This window comes from Vipera ursinii, assembly GCF_947247035.1.
Source record: "Vipera ursinii genome assembly, chromosome: 9".
NCBI classification, from domain to species: domain Eukaryota; kingdom Metazoa; phylum Chordata; class Lepidosauria; order Squamata; family Viperidae; genus Vipera; species Vipera ursinii.
This window is the reverse complement of record NC_139523.1, coordinates 637,086-662,098: the sequence shown is the minus strand read 5'-3', so window position 1 is coordinate 662,098 and position 25,013 is coordinate 637,086.

Sequence of the window (25,013 nt, the reverse complement as noted above, 5' to 3'; positions counted from 1 at the left end):
GATCTGCTCAACCCATGGATTTTTGGTCTTCGGGGAAGAGGGGGAACATGAATATGTGTTTCTTTTTCGAATTTGAGCTCTTTCTGCAATGGGCACTTTTCATACTATAAGCAGTTTTTCCTAACAAATGCAAGATATAACATGGGCTATCTCCGCAAGGAAACATGAGATCTGCAAACGTTATGGTTTTTTGGTCTTCGGGGAGGATGGGGAACATGAATATGTGTTTGTTTTTCGAATTTGACCTCTATCTGAAATGAGCACTTTTCATGCTCTAAGCAGTTTTTCCTAACAAATGCAAGATATAACATTGGCTATCTCCGCAAGGAAACATCAGATCTGCACAACTCATGGTTTTTTGGTCTTCGGGGAGGATGGGGAACATGAATATGTGATTGTTTTTCGAATTTGAGCTCTTTCTGCAATGGGCACTTTTCATACTATAAGCAGTTTTTCCTAACAAATGCAAGATATAACATGGGCTATCTCCGCAAGGAAACATGAGATCTGCAAAAGTTATGGTTTTTTGTTCTTCGGGGAGGATGGGGAACATGAATATGTGTTTGTTTTTCGAATTTGACCTCTATCTGAAATGAGCACTTTTCATGCTCTAAGCAGTTTTTCCTAACAAATGCAAGATATAACATTGGCTATCTCCGCAGGGAAACATCAGATCTGCACAACTCATTGTTTTTTGGTCTTCGGGGAGGATGGGGAACATGAATATGTGATTGTTTTTCGAATTTGAGCTCTTTCTGCAATGGGCACTTTTCATGCTATAAGCAGTTTTTCCTAACAAATGCAAGATATAACATTGGCTATCTCCGCAAGGAAACATCAGATCTGCACAACTCATGGTTTTTTGGTCTTCGGGGAGGATGGGGAACATGAATATGTGTTTGTTTTTCGAATTTGAGATCTTTGTGCAATGGGCACTTTTCATACTATAAGCAGTTTTTCCTAACAAATGCAAGCTATTACATTGGCAATCTCCGCAAGGAAACATCAGATCTGCTCAACTCATGGTTTTTTGGTCTTCGGGGAGGAGGGGGAACATGAATATGTGTTTGTTTTTCGAATTTGAGCTCTTTCTGCAATGGGCACTTTTCATACTATAAGCAGTTTTTCCTAACAAATGCATGATATAACATGGGCTATCTACGCAAGGAAACATGAGATCTGCAAACGTTATGGTTTTTTGGTCTTCGGGGAGGATGGGGAACATGAATATGTTTTTGTTTTTCGAATTTGAGCTCTATCTGAAATGATCACTTTTCATGCTCTAAGCAGTTTTTCCTAACAAATGCAAGATATAACATTGGCTATCTCCGCAAGGAAACATCAGATCTGCACAACTCATGGTTTTTTGGTCTTCGGGGAGGATGGGGAACATGAATATGTGATTGTTTTTCGAATTTGAGCTCTTTCTGCAATGGGCACTTTTCATACTATAAGCAGTTTTTCCTAACAAATGCAAGATATAACATGGGCTATCTCCGCAAGGAAACATGAGATCTGCAAAAGTTATGGTTTTTTTTTCTTCGGGGAGGATGGGGAATATGAATATGTGTTTGTTTTTCGAATTTGACCTCTATCTGAAATGAGCACTTTTCATGCTCTAAGCAGTTTTTCCTAACAAATGCAAGATATAACATTGGCTATCTCCGCAAGGAAACATCAGATCTGCACAACTCATGGTTTTTTGGTCTTCGGGGAGGATGGGGAACATGAATATGTGTTTGTTTTTCGAATTTGAGCTCTTTCTGCAATGGGCACTTTTCATGCTATAAGCAGTTTTTCCTAACAAATGCAAGATATAACATTGGCTATCTCCGCAAGGAAACATCAGATCTGCACAACTCATGGTTTTTTGGTCTTCGGGGAGGATGGGGAACATGAATATGTGTTTGTTTTTCGAATTTGAGATCTTTCTGCAATGGGCACTTTTCATACTATAAGCAGTTTTTCCTAACAAATGCAAGCTATTACATTGGCAATCTCCGCAAGGAAACATCAGATCTGCTCAACTCATGGTTTTTTGGTCTTCGGGGAGGAGGGGGAACATGAATATGTGTTTGTTTTTCGAATTTGAGCTCTTTCTGCAATGGGCACTTTTCATACTATAAGCAGTTTTTCCTAACAAATGCAAGATATAACATGGGCTATCTCCGCAAGGAAACATGAGATCTGCAAACATTATGGTTTTTTGGTCTTCGGGGAGGATGGGGAACATGAATATGTTTTTGTTTTTCGAATTTGAGCTCTATCTGAAATGAGCACTTTTCATGCTCTAAGCAGTTTTTCCTAACAAATGCAAGATATAACATTGGCTATCTCCGCAAGGAAACATCAGATCTGCACAACTCATGGTTTTTTGGTCTTCGGGGAGGATGGGGAACATGAATATGTGATTGTTTTTCGAATTTGAGCTCTTTCTGCAATGGGCACTTTTCATACTATAAGCAGTTTTTCCTAACAAATGCAAGATATAACATGGGCTATCTCCGCAAGGAAACATGAGATCTGCAAAAGTTATGGTTTTTTGTTCTTCGGGGAGGATGGGGAACATGAATATGTGTTTGTTTTTCGAATTTGACCTCTATCTGAAATTAGCACTTTTCATGCTCTAAGCAGTTTTTCCTAACAAATGCAAGATATAACATTGGCTATCTCCGCAAGGAAACATCAGATCTGCACAACTCATGGTTTTTTGGTCTTCGGGGAGGAGGGGGAACATGAATATGTGTTTGTTTTTCGAATTTGAGATCTTTCTGCAATGGGCACTTTTCATACTATAAGCAGTTTTTCCTAACAAATGCAAGATTTAACATTGGCTATCTCCGCAAGGAAACATCAGATCTGCTCAACCCATGGATTTTTGGTCTTCGGGGAAGAGGGGGAACATGAATATGTGTTTCTTTTTCGAATTTGAGCTCTTTCTGCAATGGGCACTTTTCATACTATAAGCAGTTTTTCCTAACAAATGCAAGATATAACATGGGCTATCTCCGCAAGGAAACATGAGATCTGCAAACGTTATGGTTTTTTGGTCTTCGGGGAGGATGGGGAACATGAATATGTGTTTGTTTTTCGAATTTGACCTCTATCTGAAATGAGCACTTTTCATGCTCTAAGCAGTTTTTCCTAACAAATGCAAGATATAACATTGGCTATCTCCGCAAGGAAACATCAGATCTGCACAACTCATGGTTTTTTGGTCTTCGGGGAGGATGGGGAACATGAATATGTGATTGTTTTTCGAATTTGAGCTCTTTCTGCAATGGGCACTTTTCATACTATAAGCAGTTTTTCCTAACAAATGCAAGATATAACATGGGCTATCTCCGCAAGGAAACATGAGATCTGCAAAAGTTATGGTTTTTTGTTCTTCGGGGAGGATGGGGAACATGAATATGTGTTTGTTTTTCGAATTTGACCTCTATCTGAAATGAGCACTTTTCATGCTCTAAGCAGTTTTTCCTAACAAATGCAAGATATAACATTGGCTATCTCCGCAGGGAAACATCAGATCTGCACAACTCATTGTTTTTTGGTCTTCGGGGAGGATGGGGAACATGAATATGTGATTGTTTTTCGAATTTGAGCTCTTTCTGCAATGGGCACTTTTCATGCTATAAGCAGTTTTTCCTAACAAATGCAAGATATAACATTGGCTATCTCCGCAAGGAAACATCAGATCTGCACAACTCATGGTTTTTTGGTCTTCGGGGATGATGGGGAACATGAAAATGTGTTTGTTTTTCGAATTTGACCTCTATCTGAAATGGGCACTTTTCATGCTATAAGCAGTTTTTCCTAACAAATGCAAGATATAACATGGGATATCTCTGCAAGGAAACATGAGATCTGCAAACGTTATGGTTTTTTGGTCTTCGGGGAGGATGGGGAACATGAATATGTTTTTGTTTTTCGAATTTGAGCTCTTTCTGCAATGGGCACTTTTCATGCTCTAAGCAGTTTTTCCTAACAAATGCAAGATATAACATTGGCTATCTCCGCAAGGAAACATCAGATCTGCACAACTCATGGTTTTTTGGTCTTCGGGGAGGATGGGGAACATGAATATGTGTTTGTTTTTCGAATTTGACCTCTATCTGAAATGAGCACTTTTCATGCTCTAAGCAGTTTTTCCTAACAAATGCAAGATATAACATTGGCTTTCTCCCCAAGGAAACATCAGATCTGCACAACTCATGGTTTTTTGGTCTTCGGGGAGGATGGGGAACATGAATATGTGATTGTTTTTCGAATTTGAGCTCTTTCTGCAATGGGCACTTTTCATACTATAAGCAGTTTTTCCTAACAAATGCAAGATATAACATGGGCTATCTCCGCAAGGAAACATGAGATCTGCAAAAGTTATGGTTTTTTGTTCTTCGGGGAGGATGGGGAACATGAATATGTGTTTGTTTTTCGAATTTGACCTCTATCTGAAATGAGCACTTTTCATGCTCTAAGCAGTTTTTCCTAACAAATGCAAGATATAACATTGGCTATCTCCGCAGGGAAACATCAGATCTGCACAACTCATTGTTTTTTGGTCTTCGGGGAGGATGGGGAACATGAATATGTGATTGTTTTTCGAATTTGAGCTCTTTCTGCAATGGGCACTTTTCATGCTATAAGCAGTTTTTCCTAACAAATGCAAGATATAACATTGGCTATCTCCGCAAGGAAACATCAGATCTGCACAACTCATGGTTTTCTGGTCTTCGGGGATGATGGGGAACATGAAAATGTGTTTGTTTTTCGAATTTGACCTCTATCTGAAATGGGCACTTTTCATGCTATAAGCAGTTTTTCCTAACAAATGCAAGATATAACATGGGATATCTCTGCAAGGAAACATGAGATCTGAAAAGTTATGGTTTTTTGGTCTTCGGGGAGGATGGGGAACATGAATATGTGTTTGTTTTTCGAATTTGTCCTCTATCTGAAATTAGCACTTTTCATGCTCTAAGCAGTTTTTCCTAACAAATGCAAGATATAACATTGGCTATCTCCGCAAGGAAACATCAGATCTGCACAACTCATGGTTTTTTGGTCTTCGGGGAGGAGGGGGAACATGAATATGTGTTTGTTTTTCGAATTTGAGATCTTTCTGCAATGGGCACTTTTCATACTATAAGCAGTTTTTCCTAACAAATGCAAGATATAACATTGGCAATCTCCGCAAGGAAACATCAGATCTGCTCAACTCATGGTTTTTTGGTCTTCGGGGAGGAGGGGGAACATGAATATGTGTTTGTTTTTCGAATTTGAGCTCTTTCTGCAATGGTCACTTTTCATACTATAAGCAGTTTTTCCTAACAAATGCAAGATATAACATGGGCTATCTCCGCAAGGAAACATCAGATCTGCAAACGTTATGGTTTTTTGGTCTTCGGGGAGGATGGGGAACATGAATATGTTTTTGTTTTTCGAATTTGAGCTCTTTCTGCAATGGGCACTTTTCATGCTCTAAGCAGTTTTTCCTAACAAATGCAAGATATAACATTGGCTATCTCCGCAAGGAAACATCAGATCTGCACAACTCATGGTTTTTTGGTCTTCGGGGAGGATGGGGAACATGAATATGTGATTGTTTTTCGAATTTGAGATCTTTCTGCAATGGGCACTTTTCATACTATAAGCAGTTTTTCCTAACAAATGCAAGATATAACATGGGCTATCTCCGCAAGGAAACATGAGATCTGCAAAAGTTATAGTTTTTTGTTCTTCGGGGAGGATAGGGGAACATGAATATGTGTTTGTTTTTCGAATTTGACCTCTATCTGAAATGAGCACTTTTCATGCTCTAAGCAGTTTTTCCTAACAAATGCAAGATATAACATTGGCTATCTCCGCAAGGAAACATCAGATCTGCACAACTCATGGTTTTTTGGTCTTCGGGGAGGATGGGGAACATGAATATGTTTTTGTTTTTCGAATTTGAGCTCTTTCTGCAATGGGCAATTTTCATGCTATAAGCACTTTTTCCTAACAAATGCAAGATATAGCATTGGCTATCTCCGCAAGGAAACATCAGATCTGCACAACTCATGGTTTTTTGGTCTTCGGGGAGGCTGGGGAACATGAAAATGTGTTTGTTTTACGAATTTGACCTCTATCTGAAATGGGCACTTTTCATGCTATAAGCAGTTTTTCCTAACAAATGCAAGATATAACGTGGGCTATCTCCGCAAGGAAACATGAGATCTGCAAAAGTTATGGTTTTTTGGTCTTCGGGGAGGATGGGGAACATGAATATGTGTTTGTTTTTCGAATTTGACCTCTATCTGAAATGAGCACTTTTCATGCTCTAAGCAGTTTTTCCTAACAAATGCAAGATATAACATTGGCTATCTCCGCAAGGAAACATCCGATCTGCACAACTCATGGTTTTTTGGTCTTCGGGGAGGAGGGGGAACATGAATATGTGTTTCTTTTTCGAATTTGAGCTCTTTCTGCAATGGGCACTTTTCATACTATAAGCAGTTTTTCCTAACAAATGCAAGATATAACATGGGCTATCTCCGCAAGGAAACATGAGATCTGCAAACGTTATGGTTTTTTGGTCTTCGGGGAGGATGGGGAACATGAATATGTGTTTGTTTTTCGAATTTGACCTCTATCTGAAATGAGCATTTTTCATGCTCTAAGCAGTTTTTCCTAACAAATGCAAGATATAACATTGGGTATCTCCGCAAGGATACATCAGATCTGCACAACTCATGGTTTTTTGGTCTTCGGGGAGGAGGGGGAACATGAAAATGTGTTTGTTTTTCGAATTTGACCTCTATCTGAAATGGGCATTTTTCATGCTTATAAGCAGTTTTTCCTAACAAATGCAAGATATAACATGGGATATCTCCGCAAGGAAACATGAGATCTGCAAAAGTTATGGTTTTTTGGTCTTCGGGGAGGATGGGGAACATGAATATGTGTTTGTTTTTCGAATTTGACCTCTATCTGAAATGAGCACTTTTCATGCTCTAAGCAGTTTTTCCTAACAAATGCAAGATATAACATTGGCTATCTCCGCAAGGAAACATCAGATCTGCACAACTCATGGTCTTCAGGGAGGAGGGGGAACATGAATATGTGTTTGTTTTTCGAATTTGAGATCTTTCTGCAATGGGCACTTTTCATACTATAAGCAGTTTTTCCTAACAAATGCAAGATATAACATTGGTAATCTCCGCAAGGAAACATGAGATCTGCAAACGTTATGGTTTTTTGGTCTTCGGGGAGGATGGGGAACATGAATATGTGTTTGTTTTTCGAATTTGACCTCTATCTGAAATGAGCACTTTTCATGCTCTAAGCAGTTTTTCCTAACAAATGCAAGATATAACATGGGCTATCTCTGCAAGGAAACATGAGATCTGCAAACGTTATGGTTTTTTGGTCTTCGGGGAGGATGGGGAACATGAATATGTTTTTGTTTTTCGAATTTGAGCTCTTTCTGCAATGGGCACTTTTCATGCTATAAGCAGTTTTTCCTAACAAATGCAAGATATAACATTGGCTATCTCCGCAAGGAAACATCAGATCTGCACAACTCATGGTTTTTTGGTCTTCGGGGAGGATGGGGAACATGAATATGTGTTTCTTTTTCGAATTTGAGCTCTTTCTGCAATGGGCACTTTTCATACTATAAGCAGTTTTTCCTAACAAATGCAAGATATAACATGGGCTATCTCCGCAAGGAAACATGAGATCTGCAAAAGTTATGGTTTTTTGTTCTTCGGGGAGGATGGGGAACATGAATATGTGTTTGTTTTTCGAATTTGACCTCTATCTGAAATGAGCACTTTTCATGCTCTAAGCAGTTTTTCCTAACAAATGCAAGATATAACATTGGCTATCTCCGCAAGGAAACATCAGATCTGCACAACTCATGGTTTTTTGGTCTTCGGGGAGGATGGGGAACATGAATATGTGATTGTTTTTCGAATTTGAGCTCTTTCTGCAATGGGCACTTTTCATGCTATAAGCAGTTTTTCCTAACAAATGCAAGATATAACATTGGCTATCTCCGCAAGGAAACATCAGATCTGCACAACTCATGGTTTTTTGGTCTTCGGGGAGGATGGGGAACATGAATATGTGTTTGTTTTTCGAATTTGAGGTCTTTCTGCAATGGGCACTTTTCATACTATAAGCAGTTTTTCCTAACAAATGCAAGCTATTACATTGGCAATCTCCGCAAGGAAACATCAGATCTGCTCAACTCATGGTTTTTTGGTCTTCGGGGAGGAGGGGGAACATGAATATGTGTTTGTTTTTCGAATTTGAGCTCTTTCTGCAATGGGCACTTTTCATACTATAAACAGTTTTTCTTAACAAATGCATGATATAACATGGGCTATCTACGCAAGGAAACATGAGATCTGCAAACGTTATGGTTTTTTGGTCTTCGGGGAGGATGGGGAACATGAATATGTTTTTGTTTTTCGAATTTGAGCTCTATCTGAAATGATCACTTTTCATGCTCTAAGCAGTTTTTCCTAACAAATGCAAGATATAACATTGGCTATCTCCGCAAGGAAACATCAGATCTGCACAACTCATGGTTTTTTGGTCTTCGGGGAGGATGGGGAACATGAATATGTGATTGTTTTTCGAATTTGAGCTCTTTCTGCAATGGGCACTTTTCATACTATAAGCAGTTTTTCCTAACAAATGCAAGATATAACATGGGCTATCTCCGCAAGGAAACATGAGATCTGCAAACGTTATGGTTTTTTGGTCTTCGGGGAGGATGGGGAACATGAATATGTTTTTGTTTTTCGAATTTGAGCTCTTTCTGCAATGGGCACTTTTCATGCTCTAAGCAGTTTTTCCTAACAAATGCAAGATATAACATTGGCAATCTCCGCAAGGAAACATCAGATCTGCTCAACTCATGGTTTTTTGGTCTTCGGGGAGGATGGGGAACATGCATATGTTTTTGTTTTTCGAATTTGAGCTCTATCTGAAATGATCACTTTTCATGCTCTAAGCAGTTTTTCCTAACAAATGCAAGATATAACATTGGCTATCTCCGCAAGGAAACATCAGATCTGCACAACTCATGGTTTTTTGGTCTTCGGGGAGGATGGGGAACATGAATATGTGTTTGTTTTTCGAATTTGACCTCTATCTGAAATGAGCACTTTTAATGCTCTAAGCAGTTTTTCCTAACAAATGCAAGATATAACATTTGCTATCTCCGCAAGGAAACATCAGATCTGCACAACTCATGGTTTTTTGTTCTTCGGGGAGGAGGGGGAACATGAATATGTGTTTGTTTTTCGAATTTGAGATCTTTCTGCAATGGGCACTTTTCATACTATAAGCAGTTTTTCCTAACAAATGCAAGATATAACATTGGCAATCTCCGCAAGGAAACATCAGATCTGCTCAACTCATGGTTTTTTGGTCTTCGGGGAGGAGGGGGAACATGAATATGTGTTTGTTTTTCGAATTTGAGCTCTTTCTGCAATGGGCACTTTTCATACTATAAGCAGTTTTTCCTAACAAATGCAAGATATAACATGGGCTATCTCCGCAAGGAAACATCAGATCTGCACAACTCATGGTTTTTTGGTCTTCGGGGAGGCTGGGGAACATGAAAATGTGTTTGTTTTTCGAATTTGACCTCTATCTGAAATGGGCACTTTTCATGCTATAAGCAGTTTTTCCTAACAAATGCAAGATATAACATGGGATATCTCTGCAAGGAAACATGAGATCTGCAAAAGTTATGGTTTTTTGGTCTTCGGGGAGGATGGGGAACATGAATATGTGTTTGTTTTTCGAATTTGACCTCTATCTGAAATTAGCACTTTTCATGCTCTAAGCAGTTTTTCCTAACAAATGCAAGATATAACATTTGCTATCTCCGCAAGGAAACATCAGATCTGCACAACTCATGGTTTTTTGGTCTTCGGGGAGGAGGGGGAACATGAATATGTGTTTGTTTTTCGAATTTGAGATCTTTCTGCAATGAGCACTTTTCATACTATAAGCAGTTTTTCCTAACAAATGCAAGATATAACATTGGCAATCTCCGCAAGGAAACATCAGATCTGCTCAACTCATGGTTTTTTGGTCTTCGGGGAGGAGGGGGAACATGAATATGTGTTTGTTTTTCGAATTTGAGCTCTTTCTGCAATGGGCACTTTTCATACTATAAGCAGTTTTTCCTAACAAATGCAAGATATAACATGGGCTATCTCCGCAAGGAAACATCAGATCTGCAAACGTTATGGTTTTTTGGTCTTCGGGGAGGATGGGGAACATGAATATGTGTTTGTTTTTCGAATTTGACCTCTATCTGAAATGAGCACTTTTCATGCTCTAAGCAGTTTTTCCTAACAAATGCAAGATATAACATTGGGTATCTCCGCAAGGATACATCAGATCTGCACAACTCATGGTTTTTTGGTCTTCGGGGAGGAGGGGGAACATGAATATGTGTTTGTTTTTCGAATTTGAGCTCTTTCTGCAATGGGCACTTTTCATACTATAAGCAGTTTTTCCTAACAAATGCAAGATATAACATGGGCTATCTCCGCAAGGAAACATCAGATCTGCAAACGTTATGGTTTTTTGGTCTTCGGGGAGGATGGGGAACATGAATATGTTTTTGTTTTTCGAATTTGAGCTCTTTCTGCAATGGGCACTTTTCATGCTCTAAGCAGTTTTTCCTAACAAATGCAAGATATAACATTGGCTATCTCCGCAAGGAAACATCAGATCTGCACAACTCATGGTTTTTTGGTCTTCGGGGAGGAGGGGGAACATGAATATGTGTTTCTTTTTCGAATTTGAGCTCTTTCTGCAATGGGCACTTTTCATACTATAAGCAGTTTTTCCTAACAAATGCAAGATATAACATGGGCTATCTCCGCAAGGAAACATGAGATCTGCAAACGTTATGGTTTTTTGGTCTTCGGGGAGGATGGGGAACATGAATATGTGTTTGTTTTTCGAATTTGACCTCTATCTGAAATGAGCACTTTTCATGCTCTAAGCAGTTTTTCCTAACAAATGCAAGATATAACATTGGGTATCTCCGCAAGGATACATCAGATCTGCACAACTCATGGTTTTTTGGTCTTCGGGGAGGAGGGGGAACATGAAAATGTGTTTGTTTTTCGAATTTGACCTCTATCTGAAATGGGCACTTTTCATGCTTATAAGCAGTTTTTCCTAACAAATGCAAGATATAACATGGGATATCTCCGCAAGGAAACATGAGATCTGCAAAAGTTATGGTTTTTTGGTCTTCGGGGAGGATGGGGAACATGAATATGTGTTTGTTTTTCGAATTTGACCTCTATCTGAAATTAGCACTTTTCATGCTCTAAGCAGTTTTTCCTAACAAATGCAAGATATAACATTGGCTATCTCCGCAAGGAAACATCAGATCTGCACAACTCATGGTCTTCGGGGAGCAGGGGGAACATGAATATGTGTTTGTTTTTTGAATTTGAGATCTTTCTGCAATGGGCACTTTTCATACTATAAGCAGTTTTTCCTAACAAATGCAAGATATAACATTGGTAATCTCCGCAAGGAAACATCAGATCTGCTCAACTCATGGTTTTTTGGTCTTCGGGGAGGAGGGGGAACATGAATATGTGTTTGCTTTTCGAATTTGAGCTCTTTCTGCAATGGGCACTTTTCATACTATAAGCAGTTTTTCCTAACAAATGCAAGATATAACATGGGCTATCTCCGTAAGGAAACATGAGATCTGCAAAAGTTATGTTTTTTTGTTCTTCGGGGAGGATGGGGAACATGAATATGTGTTTGTTTTTCGAATTTGACCTCTATCTGAAATGAGCACTTTTCATGCTCTAAGCAGTTTTTCCTAACAAATGCAAGATATAACATTGGCTATCTCCGCAAGGAAACATCAGATCTGCACAACTCATGGTTTTTTGGTCTTCGGGGAGGATGGGGAACATGAATATGTGATTGTTTTTCGAATTTGAGCTCTTTCTGCAATGGGCACTTTTCATACTATAAGCAGTTTTTCCTAACAAATGCAAGATATAACATGGGCTATCTCCGCAAGGAAACATGAGATCTGCAAACGTTATGGTTTTTTGGTCTTTGGGGAGGATGGGGAACATGAATATATTTTTGTTTTTCGAATTTGAGCTCTTTCTTCAATGGGCACTTTTCATGCTATAAGCAGTTTTTCCTAACAAATGCAAGATATAACATTGGCTATCTCCGCAAGGAAACATCAGATCTGCACAACTCATGGTTTTTTGGTCTTCGGGGAGGAGGGGGAACATGAATATGTGTTTGTTTTTCGAATTTGAGATCTTTCTGCAATGGGCACTTTTCATACTATAAGCAGTTTTTCCTAACAAATGCAAGATATAACATGGGCTATCTCCGCAAGGAAACATGAGATCTGCAAACGTTATGGTTTTTTGGTCTTCGGGGAGGATGGGGAACATGAATATGTTTTTGTTTTTCTAATTTGAGCTCTTTCTGCAATGGGCAATTTTCATGCTATAAGCACTTTTTCCTAACAAATGCAAGATATAGCAATTGCTATCTCCGCAAGGAAACATCAGATCTGCACAACTCATGGTTTTTTGGTCTTCGGGGAGGCTGGGGAACATGAAAATGTGTTTGTTTTACGAATTTGACCTCTTTCTGAAATGGGCACTTTTCATGCTATAAGCAGTTTTTCCTAACAAATGCAAGATATAACGTGGGCTATCTCCGCAAGGAAACATGAGATCTGCAAAAGTTATGGTTTTTTGGTCTTCGGGGAGGATGGGGAACATGAATATGTGTTTGTTTTTCGAATTTGACCTCTATCTGAAATGAGCACTTTTCATGCTCTAAGCAGTTTTTCCTAACAAATGCAAGATATAACATTGGCTATCTCCGCAAGGAAACATCAGATCTGCACAACTCATGGTTTTTTGGTCTTCGGGGAGGAGGGGGAACATGAATATGTGTTTGTTTTTCGAATTTGAGATCTTTCTGCAATGGGCACTTTTCATACTATAAGCAGTTTTTCCTAACAAATGCAAGATATAACATGGGCTATCTCCGCAAGGAAACATGAGATCTGCAAACGTTATGGTTTTTTGGTCTTCGGGGAGGATGGGGAACATGAATATGTTTTTGTTTTTCTAATTTGAGCTCTTTCTGCAATGGGCAATTTTCATGCTATAAGCACTTTTTCCTAACAAATGCAAGATATAGCAATTGCTATCTCCGCAAGGAAACATCAGATCTGCACAACTCATGGTTTTTTGGTCTTCGGGGAGGCTGGGGAACATGAAAATGTGTTTGTTTTACGAATTTGACCTCTTTCTGAAATGGGCACTTTTCATGCTATAAGCAGTTTTTCCTAACAAATGCAAGATATAACGTGGGCTATCTCCGCAAGGAAACATGAGATCTGCAAAAGTTATGGTTTTTTGGTCTTCGGGGAGGATGGGGAACATGAATATGTGTTTGTTTTTCGAATTTGACCTCTATCTGAAATGAGCACTTTTCATGCTCTAAGCAGTTTTTCCTAACAAATGCAAGATATAACATTGGCTATCTCCGCAAGGAAACATCAGATCTGCACAACTCATGGTTTTTTGGTCTTCGGGGAGGAGGGGGAACATGAATATGTGTTTCTTTTTCGAATTTGAGCTCTTTCTGCAATGGGCACTTTTCATACTATAAGCAGTTTTTCCTAACAAATGCAAGATATAACATGGGCTATCTCCGCAAGGAAACATGAGATCTGCAAACGTTATGGTTTTTTGGTCTTCGGGGAGGATGGGAAACATGAATATGTGTTTGTTTTTCGAATTTGACCTCTATCTGAAATGAGCACTTTTCATGCTCTAAGCAGTTTTTCCTAACAAATGCAAGATATAACATTGGGTATCTCCGCAAGGAAACATGAGATCTGCACAACTCATGGTTTTTTGGTCTTCGGGGAGGAGGGGGAACATGAAAATGTGTTTGTTTTTCGAATTTGACCTCTATCTGAAATGGGCACTTTTCATGCTTATAAGAAGTTTTTCCTAACAAATGCAAGATATAACATGGGATATCTCCGCAAGGAAACATGAGATCTGCAAAAGTTATGGTTTTTTGGTCTTCGGGGAGGATGGGGAACATGAATATGTGTTTGTTTTTCGAATTTGACCTCTATCTGAAATGAGCACTTTTCATGCTCTAAGCAGTTTTTCCTAACAAATGCAAGATATAACATTGGCTATCTCCGCAAGGAAACATCAGATCTGCACAACTCATGGTCTTTGGGGAGGAGGGGGAACATGAATATGTGTTTGTTTTTCGAATTTGAGATCTTTCTGCAATGGGCACTTTTCATACTATAAGCAGTTTTTCCTAACAAATGCAAGATATAACATTGGTAATCTCCGCAAGGAAACATCAGATCTGCTCAACTCATGGTTTTTTGGTCTTCGGGGAGGAGGGGGAACATGAATATGTGTTTGTTTTTCGAATTTGAGATCTTTCTGCAATGAGCACTTTTCATACTATAAGCAGTTTTTCCTAACAAATGCAAGATATAACATTGGCAATCTCCACAAGGAAACATCAGATCTGCTCAACTCATGGTTTTTTGGTCTTCGGGGAGGATGGGGAACATGAATATGTGTTTGTTTTTCGAATTTGAGCTCTTTCTGCAATGGGCACTTTTCATACTATAAGCAGTTTTTCCTAACAAATGCAAGATATAACATGGGCTATCTCCGCAAGGAAACATCAGATCTGCAAACGTTATGGTTTTTTGGTCTTCGGGGAGGATGGGGAACATGAATATGTGTTTGTTTTTCGAATTTGAGCTCTTTCTGCAATGGGCACTTTTCATACTATAAGCACTTTTTCCTAACAAATGCAAGATATAACATGGGATATCTCCGCAAGGAAACATGAGATCTGCAAAAGTTATGGTTTTTTGGTCTTCGGGTAGGATGGGGAACATGAATATGTGTTTGTTCTTCGAATTTGACGTCTATCTGAAATTAGCACTTTTCATGCTCTAAGCAGTTTTTCCTAACAAATGCAAGATATAACATTGGCTATCTCCGCAAGGAAACATCAGATCTGCACAACTCATGGTTTTTTGGTCTTCGGGGAGGAGGGGGAACATGAATATGTGTTTGTTTTTCGAATTTGAGATCTTTCTGCAATGGGCACTTTTCATACTATAAGCAGTTTTTCCTAACAAATGCAAGATATAACATTGGCAATCTCCACAAGGAAACATCAGATCTGCTCAACTCATGGTTTTTTGGTCTTCGGGGAGGATGGGGAACATGAATATGTGTTTGTTTTTCGAATTTGAGCTCTTTCTGCAATGGGCACTTTTCATACTATAAGCAGTTTTTCCTAACAAATGCAAGATATAACATGGGCTATCTCCGCAAGGAAACATCAGATCTGCAAACGTTATGGTTTTTTGGTCTTCGGGGAGGATGGGGAACATGAATATGTGTTTGTTTTTCGAATTTGAGCTCTTTCTGCAATGGGCACTTTTCATACTATAAGCACTTTTTCCTAACAAATGCAAGATATAACATGGGATATCTCCGCAAGGAAACATGAGATCTGCAAAAGTTATGGTTTTTTGGTCTTCGGGTAGGATGGGGAACATGAATATGTGTTTGTTCTTCGAATTTGACGTCTATCTGAAATTAGCACTTTTCATGCTCTAAGCAGTTTTTCCTAACAAATGCAAGATATAACATTGGCTATCTCCGCAAGGAAACATCAGATCTGCACAACTCATGGTTTTTTGGTCTTCGGGGAGGAGGGGGAACATGAATATGTGTTTGTTTTTCGAATTTGAGATCTTTCTGCAATGGGCACTTTTCATACTATAAGCAGTTTTTCCTAACAAATGCAAGATATAACATTGGTAATCTCCGCAAGGAAACATGAGATCTGCAAACGTTATGGTTTTTTGGTCTTCGGGGAGGATGGGGAACATGAATATGTGTTTGTTTTTCGAATTTGACCTCTATCTGAAATGAGCACTTTTCATGCTCTAAGCAGTTTTTCCTAACAAATGCAAGATGTAACATTGGGTATCTCCGCAAGGATACATCAGATCTGCACAACTCATGGTTTTTTGGTCTTCGGGGAGGAGGGGGAACATGAAAATGTGTTTGTTTTTCGAATTTGACCTCTATCTGAAATGGGCACTTTTCATGCTTATAAGCAGTTTTTCCTAACAAATGCAAGATATAACATGGGATATCTCCGCAAGGAAACATGAGATCTGCAAAAGTTATGGTTTTTTGGTCTTCGGGGAGGATGGGGAACATGAATATGTGTTTGTTTTTCGAATTTGACCTCTATCTGAAATTAGCACTTTTCATGCTCTAAGCAGTTTTTCCTAACAAATGCAAGATATAACATTGGCTATCTCCGCAAGGAAACATCAGATCTGCACAACTCATGGTCTTCGGGGAGGAGGGGGAACATGAATATGTGTTTGTTTTTCGAATTTGAGATCTTTCTGCAATGGGCACTTTTCATACTATAAGCAGTTTTTCCTAACAAATGCAAGATATAACATTGGTAATCTCCGCAAGGAAACATCAGATCTGCTCAACTCATGGTTTTTTGGTCTTCGGGGAGGAGGGGGAACATGAATATGTGTTTGTTTTTCGAATTTGAGCTCTTTCTGCAAAGGGCACTTTTCATACTATAAGCAGTTTTTCCTAACAAATGCAAGATATAACATGGGCTATCTCCGCAAGGAAACATGAGATCTGCAAACGTTTTGGTTTTTTGGTCTTCGGGGAGGATGGGGAACATGAATATGTTTTTGTTTTTCGAATTTGAGCTCTTTCTGCAATGGGCACTTTTCATGCTATAAGCACTTTTTCCTAACAAATGCAAGATATAGCATTGGCTATCTCTGCAAGGAAACATCAGATCTGCACAACTCATGGTTTTTTGGTCTTCGGGGAGGCTGGGGAACATGAAAATGTGTTTGTTTTTCGAATTTGACCTCTATCTGAAATGGGCACTTTTCATGCTATAAGCAGTTTTTCCTAACAAATGCAAAATATAACATGGGCTATCTCCGCAAGGAAACATCAGATCTGCTCAACTCATGGTTTTTTGGTCTTCGGGGAGGAGGGGGAACATGAATATGTGTTTGTTTTTCGAATTTGAGATCTTTCTGCAATGAGCACTTTTCATACTATAAGCAGTTTTTCCTAACAAATGCAAGATATAACATTGGCAATCTCCGCAAGGAAACATCAGATCTGCTCAACTCATGGTTTTTTGGTCTTCGGGGAGGAGGGGGAACATGAATATGTGTTTGTTTTTCGAATTTGAGCTCTTTCTGCAATGGGCACTTTTCATACTATAAGCAGTTTTTCCTAACAAATGCAAGATATAACATGGACTATCTCCGCAAGGAAACATCAGATCTGCAAACGTTATGGTTTTTTGGTCTTCGGGGAGGATGGGGAACATGAATATGTGTTTGTTTTTCGAATTTGAGCTCTTTCTGCAATGGGCACTTTTCATACTATAAGCACTTTTTCCTAACAAATGCAAGATATAACATGGGATATCTCCGCAAGGAAACATGAGATCTGCAAAAGTTATGGTTTTTTGGTCTTCGGGTAGGATGGGGAACATGAATATGTGTTTGTTCTTCGAATTTGACGTCTATCTGAAATTAGCACTTTTCATGCTCTAAGCAGTTTTTCCTAACAAATGCAAGATATAACATTGGCTATCTCCGCAAGGAAACATCAGATCTGCACAACTCATGGTCTTCGGGGAGGAGGGGGAACATGAATATGTGTTTGTTTTTCGAATTTGACCTCTATCTGAAATGGGCACTTTTCATGCTTATAAGCAGTTTTTCCTAACAAATGCAAGATATAACATGGGATGTCTCCGCAAGGAAACATGAGATCTGCAAAAGTTATGGTTTTTTGGTCTTCGGGGAGGATGGGGAACATGAATATGTGTTTGTTTTTCGAATTTGACCTCTATCTGAAATTAGCACTTTTCATGCTCTAAGCAGTTTTTCCTAACAAATGCAAGATATAACATTGGCTATCTCCGCAAGGAAACATCAGATCTGCACAACTCATGGTCTTCGGGGAGGAGGGGGAACATGAATATGTGTTTGTTTTTCGAATTTGAGATCTTTCTGCAATGGGCACTTTTCATACTATAAGCAGTTTTTCCTAACAAATGCAAGATATAACATTGGTAATCTCCGCAAGGAAACATCAGATCTGCTCAACTCATGGTTTTTTGGTCTTCGGGGAGGAGGGGGAACATGAATATGTGTTTGTTTTTCGAATTTGAGATCTTTCTGCAATGAGCACTTTTCATACTATAAGCAGTTTTTCCTAACAAATGCAAGATATAACATTGGCAATCTCCGCAAGGAAACATCAGATCTGCTCAACTCATGGTTTTTTGGTCTTCGGGGAGGAGGGGGAACATGAATATGTGTTTGTTTTTCGAATTTGAGCTCTTTCTGCAATGGGCACTTTTCATACTATAAGCAGTTTTTCCTAACAAATGCAAGATATAACATGGGATATCTCTGCAAGGAAACATGAGATCTGCAAAAGTTATGGTTTTTTGGTCTTCGGGGAGGATGGGGAACATGAATATGTGTTTGTTTTTCGAATTTGACCTCTATCTGAAATGAGCACTTTTAATGCTCTAAGCAGTTTTTCCTAACAAATGCAAGATATAACATTTGCTATCTCCGCAAGGAAACATCAGATCTGCACAACTCATGGTTTTTTGTTCTTCGGGGAGGAGGGGGAACATGAATATGTGTTTGTTTTTCGAATTTGAGATCTTTCTGCAATGAGCACTTTTCATACTATAAGCAGTTTTTCCTAAAAAATGGAAGATATAACATTGGCAATCTCCGCAAGGAAACATCAGATCTGCTCAACTCATGGTTTTTTGGTCTTCGGGGAGGAGGGGGAACATGAATATGTGTTTGTTTTTCGAATTTGAGCTCTTTCTGCAATGGGCACTTTTCATACTATAAGCAGTTTTTCCTAACAAATGCAAGATATAACATGGGCTATCTCCGCAAGGAAACATCAGATCTGCACAACTCATGGTTTTTTGGTCTTCGGGGAGGCTGGGGAACATGAAAATGTGTTTGTTTTTCGAATTTGACCTCTATCTGAAATGGGCACTTTTCATGCTATAAGCAGTTTTTCCTAACAAATGCAAGATATAACATGGGATATCTCTGCAAGGAAACATGAGATCTGCAAAAGTTATGGTTTTTTGGTCTTCGGGGAGGATGGGGAACATGAATATGTGTTTGTTTTTCGAATTTGACCTCTATCTGAAATTAGCACTTTTCATGCTCTAAGCAGTTTTTCCTAACAAATGCAAGATATAACATTTGCTATCTCCGCAAGGAAACATCAGATCTGCACAACTCATGGTTTTTTGGTCTTCGGGGAGGAGGGGGAACATGAATATGTGTTTGTTTTTCGAATTTGAGATCTTTCTGCAATGAGCACTTTTCATACTATAAGCAGTTTTTCCTAACAAATGCAAGATATAACATTGGCAATCTCCGCAAGGAAACATCAGATCTGCTCAACTCATGGTTTTTTGGTCTTCGGGGAGGAGGGGGAACATGAATATGTGTTTGTTTTTCGAATTTGAGCTCTTTCTGCAATGGGCACTTTTCATACTATAAGCAGTTTTTCCTAACAAATGCAAGATATAACATGGGCTATCTCCGCAAGGAAACATCAGATCTGCAAACGTTATGGTTTTTTGGTCTTCGGGGAGGATGGGGAACATGAATATGTGTTTGTTTTTCGAATTTGACCTCTATCTGAAATGAGCACTTTTCATGCTCTAAGCAGTTTTTCCTAACAAATGCAAGATATAACATTGGGTATCTCCGCAAGGATACATCAGATCTGCACAACTCATGGTTTTTTGGTCTTCGGGGAGGAGGGGGAACATGAATATGTGTTTGTTTTTCGAATTTGAGCTCTTTCTGCAATGGGCACTTTTCATACTATAAGCAGTTTTTCCTAACAAATGCAAGATATAACATGGGCTATCTCCGCAAGGAAACATCAGATCTGCAAACGTTATGGTTTTTTGGTCTTCGGGGAGGATGGGGAACATGAATATGTTTTTGTTTTTCGAATTTGAGCTCTTTCTGCAATGGGCACTTTTCATGCTCTAAGCAGTTTTTCCTAACAAATGCAAGATATAACATTGGGTATCTCCGCAAGGATACATCAGATCTGCACAACTCATGGTTTTTTGGTCTTCGGGGAGGAGGGGGAACATGAAAATGTGTTTGTTTTTCGAATTTGACCTCTATCTGAAATGGGCACTTTTCATGCTTATAAGCAGTTTTTCCTAACAAATGCAAGATATAACATGGGATATCTCCGCAAGGAAACATGAGATCTGCAAAAGTTATGGTTTTTTGGTCTTCGGGGAGGATGGGGAACATGAATATGTGTTTGTTTTTCGAATTTGACCTCTATCTGAAATTAGCACTTTTCATGCTCTAAGCAGTTTTTCCTAACAAATGCAAGATATAACATTGGCTATCTCCGCAAGGAAACATCAGATCTGCACAACTCATGGTCTTCGGGGAGGAGGGGGAACATGAATATGTGTTTGTTTTTCGAATTTGAGATCTTTCTGCAATGGGCACTTTTCATACTATAAGCAGTTTTTCCTAACAAATGCAAGATATAACATTGGTAATCTCCGCAAGGAAACATCAGATCTGCTCAACTCATGGTTTTTTGGTCTTCGGGGAGGAGGGGGAACATGAATATGTGTTTGCTTTTCGAATTTGAGCTCTTTCTGCAATGGGCACTTTTCATACTATAAGCAGTTTTTCCTAACAAATGCAAGATATAACATGGGCTATCTCCGTAAGGAAACATGAGATCTGCAAAAGTTATGTTTTTTTGTTCTTCGGGGAGGATGGGGAACATGAATATGTGTTTGTTTTTCGAATTTGACCTCTATCTGAAATGAGCACTTTTCATGCTCTAAGCAGTTATTCCTAACAAATGCAAGATATAACATTGGCTATCTCCGCAAGGAAACATCAGATCTGCACAACTCATGGTTTTTTGGTCTTCGGGGAGGATGGGGAACATGAATATGTGATTGTTTTTCGAATTTGAGCTCTTTCTGCAATGGGCACTTTTCATACTATAAGCAGTTTTTCCTAACAAATGCAAGATATAACATGGGCTATCTCCGCAAGGAAACATGAGATCTGCAAACGTTATGGTTTTTTGGTCTTTGGGGAGGATGGGGAACATGAATATATTTTTGTTTTTCGAATTTGAGCTCTTTCTTCAATGGGCACTTTTCATGCTATAAGCAGTTTTTCCTAACAAATGCAAGATATAACATTGGCTATCTCCGCAAGGAAACATCAGATCTGCACAACTCATGGTTTTTTGGTCTTCGGGGAGGAGGGGGAACATGAATATGTGTTTGTTTTTCGAATTTGAGATCTTTCTGCAATGGGCACTTTTCATACTATAAGCAGTTTTTCCTAACAAATGCAAGATATAACATGGGCTATCTCCGCAAGGAAACATGAGATCTGCAAACGTTATGGTTTTTTGGTCTTCGGGGAGGATGGGGAACATGAATATGTTTTTGTTTTTCTAATTTGAGCTCTTTCTGCAATGGGCAATTTTCATGCTATAAGCACTTTTTCCTAACAAATGCAAGATATAGCAATTGCTATCTCCGCAAGGAAACATCAGATCTGCACAACTCATGGTTTTTTGGTCTTCGGGGAGGCTGGGGAACATGAAAATGTGTTTGTTTTACGAATTTGACCTCTTTCTGAAATGGGCACTTTTCATGCTATAAGCAGTTTTTCCTAACAAATGCAAGATATAACGTGGGCTATCTCCGCAAGGAAACATGAGATCTGCAAAAGTTATGGTTTTTTGGTCTTCGGGGAGGATGGGGAACATGAATATGTGTTTGTTTTTCGAATTTGACCTCTATCTGAAATGAGCACTTTTCATGCTCTAAGCAGTTTTTCCTAACAAATGCAAGATATAACATTGGCTATCTCCGCAAGGAAACATCAGATCTGCACAACTCATGGTTTTTTGGTCTTCGGGGAGGAGGGGGAACATGAATATGTGTTTGTTTTTCGAATTTGAGATCTTTCTGCAATGGGCACTTTTCATACTATAAGCAGTTTTTCCTAACAAATGCAAGATATAACATGGGCTATCTCCGCAAGGAAACATGAGATCTGCAAACGTTATGGTTTTTTGGTCTTCGGGGAGGATGGGGAACATGAATATGTTTTTGTTTTTCTAATTTGAGCTCTTTCTGCAATGGGCAATTTTCATGCTATAAGCACTTTTTCCTAACAAATGCAAGATATAGCAATTGCTATCTCCGCAAGGAAACATCAGATCTGCACAACTCATGGTTTTTTGGTCTTCGGGGAGGCTGGGGAACATGAAAATGTGTTTGTTTTACGAATTTGACCTCTTTCTGAAATGGGCACTTTTCATGCTATAAGCAGTTTTTCCTAACAAATGCAAGATATAACGTGGGCTATCTCCGCAAGGAAACATGAGATCTGCAAAAGTTATGGTTTTTTGGTCTTCGGGGAGGATGGGGAACATGAATATGTGTTTGTTTTTCGAATTTGACCTCTATCTGAAATGAGCACTTTTCATGCTCTAAGCAGTTTTTCCTAACAAATGCAAGATATAACATTGGCTATCTCCGCAAGGAAACATCAGATCTGCACAACTCATGGTTTTTTGGTCTTCGGGGAGGAGGGGGAACATGAATATGTGTTTCTTTTTCGAATTTGAGCTCTTTCTGCAATGGGCACTTTTCATACTATAAGCAGTTTTTCCTAACAAATGCAAGATATAACATGGGCTATCTCCGCAAGGAAACATGAGATCTGCAAACGTTATGGTTTTTTGGTCTTCGGGGAGGATGGGGAACATGAATATGTGTTTGTTTTTCGAATTTGACCTCTATCTGAAATGAGCACTTTTCATGCTCTAAGCAGTTTTTCCTAACAAATGCAAGATATAACATTGGGTATCTCCGCAAGGAAACATGAGATCTGCACAACTCATGGTTTTTTGGTCTTCGGGGAGGAGGGGGAACATGAAAATGTGTTTGTTTTTCGAATTTGACCTCTATCTGAAATGGGCACTTTTCATGCTTATAAGAAGTTTTTCCTAACAAATGCAAGATATAACATGGGATATCTCCGCAAGGAAACATGAGATCTGCAAAAGTTATGGTTTTTTGGTCTTCGGGGAGGATGGGGAACATGAATATGTGTTTGTTTTTCGAATTTGACCTCTATCTGAAATGAGCACTTTTCATGCTCTAAGCAGTTTTTCCTAACAAATGCAAGATATAACATTGGCTATCTCCGCAAGGAAACATCAGATCTGCACAACTCATGGTCTTTGGGGAGGAGGGGGAACATGAATATGTGTTTGTTTTTCGAATTTGAGATCTTTCTGCAATGGGCACTTTTCATGCTATAAGCACTTTTTCCTAACAAATGCAAGATATAGCATTGGCTATCTCTGCAAGGAAACATCAGATCTGCACAACTCATGGTTTTTTGGTCTTCGGGGAGGCTGGGGAACATGAAAATGTGTTTGTTTTTCGAATTTGACCTCTATCTGAAATGGGCACTTTTCATGCTATAAGCAGTTTTTCCTAACAAATGCAAGATATAACATTGGTAATCTCCGCAAGGAAACATCAGATCTGCTCAACTCATGGTTTTTTGGTCTTCGGGGAGGAGGGGGAACATGAATATGTGTTTGTTTTTCGAATTTGAGATCTTTCTGCAATGAGCACTTTTCATACTATAAGCAGTTTTTCCTAACAAATGCAAGATATAACATTGGCAATCTCCACAAGGAAACATCAGATCTGCTCAACTCATGGTTTTTTGGTCTTCGGGGAGGATGGGGAACATGAATATGTGTTTGTTTTTCGAATTTGAGCTCTTTCTGCAATGGGCACTTTTCATACTATAAGCAGTTTTTCCTAACAAATGCAAGATATAACATGGGCTATCTCCGCAAGGAAACATCAGATCTGCAAACGTTATGGTTTTTTGGTCTTCGGGGAGGATGGGGAACATGAATATGTGTTTGTTTTTCGAATTTGAGCTCTTTCTGCAATGGGCACTTTTCATACTATAAGCACTTTTTCCTAACAAATGCAAGATATAACATGGGATATCTCCGCAAGGAAACATGAGATCTGCAAAAGTTATGGTTTTTTGGTCTTCGGGTAGGATGGGGAACATGAATATGTGTTTGTTCTTCGAATTTGACGTCTATCTGAAATTAGCACTTTTCATGCTCTAAGCAGTTTTTCCTAACAAATGCAAGATATAACATTGGCTATCTCCGCAAGGAAACATCAGATCTGCACAACTCATGGTTTTTTGGTCTTCGGGGAGGAGGGGGAACATGAATATGTGTTTGTTTTTCGAATTTGAGATCTTTCTGCAATGGGCACTTTTCATACTATAAGCAGTTTTTCCTAACAAATGCAAGATATAACATTGGTAATCTCCGCAAGGAAACATGAGATCTGCAAACGTTATGGTTTTTTGGTCTTCGGGGAGGATGGGGAACATGAATATGTGTTTGTTTTTCGAATTTGACCTCTATCTGAAATGAGCACTTTTCATGCTCTAAGCAGTTTTTCCTAACAAATGCAAGATGTAACATTGGGTATCTCCGCAAGGATACATCAGATCTGCACAACTCATGGTTTTTTGGTCTTCGGGGAGGAGGGGGAACATGAAAATGTGTTTGTTTTTCGAATTTGACCTCTATCTGAAATGGGCACTTTTCATGCTTATAAGCAGTTTTTCCTAACAAATGCAAGATATAACATGGGATATCTCCGCAAGGAAACATGAGATCTGCAAAAGTTATGGTTTTTTGGTCTTCGGGGAG